Genomic DNA, 2,850 nt, shown 5'->3' with positions numbered 1-2,850 from the left:
AACGAAAATAAAGTTTCAAAATGAATAAATAAGTTTGTATTATCAATCTCAATAATCAATCAAACAAACTTAAAATGTAAAAGTTTCAAACAATTAAACAAGCTTGAATTAAGAGCTCGATAACATCTAAACGAATCAGCTGTCAAGCTTGAACCAAGCTCAAGCTCATAAAAATGAACCAAGCCAAGATTGAACAATCATTTCAACAGTTTGGTTCATTTTGGGCTCAGCTCGACTTGGCTCGGTTACCTTATCAAACAAGCTTGAACACCACAAAGCTTAACTCAACTTGGCTTGTTTACAGCCCTAACCACATCTTATCTTTGTGTATAGAATTCCAAGATAAAGATTGGTATTTAATGCTTCACCTTTCATTACTTTCAATGTCCAAGCCAGCATCTAAGACCATGTCAAAACTTATATCTAAACCTATGCATGAAATTCCCAACTCTATCTTCGAAAATGTAAATCTTGACAAAGCACACTTGAGGAAGAAGATGGTTGTCCCTGAACTAATGCAAGTCATAAGAATCCAATCTAGATCCTTGATGTCAAGAATGCATTTTGGCACAGAAAACTAGAAAAAAAATGGAGGTCCCATCAGAATATGAACATAATTTAAAAGCTCATACTACATGAAAGTCTTAAATGAACTTAAACAATCACCAATGGCATGATTTGCAAGAAATATGATTATTATGTGGTGTGGACAAAGTCAAAGGGACTATAAGTTGTTTATTATACACTCTTCTTCAGAGGGAGTCACAACGCTCTTAGTATATGTTGATGATATAACAGTGGCAAGAATGATGTAACTTATCATAAGCAAGATATTTTTACTTCTAAACACAAATATATTACAAACCTCCTTAAAGAACTGGATAACATAAAATGCAAACCAGCAAGCACTTAAATAAACCCAAATTTCAGACTTGAGATAGTAGAGAAACATATATTATAGTAGATAGAGAAATGCATCAATGGCTGGTAGGAAGACTTATCTAAACATAGTATACGCATTAGTGTGATTAGTCAATTTGTACATAAGCTAAAATCTAAAGGAAGCTAATTTGCAAGTAGCTCACCAAGTAATATAGTGTTTTACAGGAACATCATAAGGTTGATTTATTCAAAAGACATGGATGAGCAAGAAACATCATGTGGTTGCGCGGTCTAATGCAAAGACATAATCCCAAATCAATGGCTCAAGATATGTGTGAACTAAAATGGTTAAAAGATTATTTTAAAAATCTTGAAGAAGAACATGTGGGAGGACCAGGCCCAATGAGACTTTATTGTGATAATATGTTTGCGATTAGCATAGCTCATATCCAATACAACATAATCAAGCAAAACACATTGAACACTTCATTAAGGAAACTAGAGAGTTGATAAATTTGTACCCCTTATGTAGACACGGACAACTTGCAGATATAGTTTAATAAGGGTTAAGTAGCTCGATGTTTTAAAGTATTGTATCTAAGCTAGGAATGATAAATATTTATTCACTAGGTTGAGAGGGAGTGTGGGAAATCATAATTTCATAACTATATAGAGGCTGAAAATATTCTATAAATTATGGGATATGGTAGTAGAATAACAAGTTTTAATAAAAGTAAATTATTAGGATTTTATTAGAAAAGTCTTATCATTTTATCTCATATATTAGACAAAATTTCAGTTAATATAATTTCCAACTTTCAATAGTTTGGTCAACTAAAATTTGACCAAGAGATGAATGTTGGGTCTCTACTAGTCATATTATGAATTGGTCGATCTAAGTAAGTTTTTGGTTGACCAAAGCGCATAAGAATGACCATTGGGGCTTTTTGTTTATAGGTACTTTTAGTTATCCTTTGGCATTAATGCTTGCAAGAAAAGTTCTTTAGCTATCCTATATTTTAGTCAAGTGCCTAAAGGAGCATCAAAGGGCTGTAGAAGCAAAAGGCAAGGTTTCATCCTTGGATTGAAGATCGCTTTGATAACACTTGATGGTTCATGAGGAAATGGTTAGGAGTGGATAGAAAGTTCACAAAAAATTTTGCAAATACAAAAACACAAACAAATATATTAGATATTTATGTTCATATGTGATATCTATTCAGTATGTTGAATAATATAGCTTTAAAATAAAATTAAGTTACTTGCATTGTAAAGTAATAACAATTAGCAATGAGAATAAACTCAAACAATTAGCAGTGAGAATCATGGTTTAAAATATTGTTCTGTGTCAAGCAAAACAGGCGAAACTTACTATTCCGCTCGTAGGTCGAAACCAGCAACGACATTCCAGAGGTTTTGAGGCCGCTTTAGAGGCTTGTGCGAGCCCCGCGACTACGGAGGCGGCGGCGGCGGACTCGTTGTAAGAGCCTCGCGACCGAGGCGGGCTCATCGCATGAGCCCTACAGCCGCAGCAGACTCGTCGCATGAGCTGCACGGCCTCAGCAGACTCATCGCATGAGCCCCGCGACCGCGACAGACTTGTCGCACGAGCCCAGCGACCGCGATGGATTCGTCGCGAGCCCTGCGACCGTGGTGGACTCATCGCGCGAGCCCCGCGACCATGCTAGACTCGTCGCATGAGCCCCATGGTTGCGGCAGACTCTTCTCGCGAGTACAACAGTTCAAGCAGGAAAATTAAATAAAGATAGTTTAATAATTTCAATCAACTCCTAGCTATAGTACGAATATTTTAAATAAGCTTAACTAAACCCTAATAAAATTATTCCATTAATTATATACATATTTTAAAAAATATTTTATTTTTTGTATTTCAAATATTTGGATTAGTTTTTATTCTTAATTAATATATTTTATATTTTAAAAATATCGAAACCATATTGGCAGATC

The sequence above is a fragment of the Zingiber officinale genome, chromosome 7B, assembly GCF_018446385.1.
Source record: "Zingiber officinale cultivar Zhangliang chromosome 7B, Zo_v1.1, whole genome shotgun sequence".
NCBI classification, from domain to species: Eukaryota; Viridiplantae; Streptophyta; class Magnoliopsida; order Zingiberales; family Zingiberaceae; genus Zingiber; species Zingiber officinale.
This window is presented reverse-complemented; position numbering follows the sequence as displayed.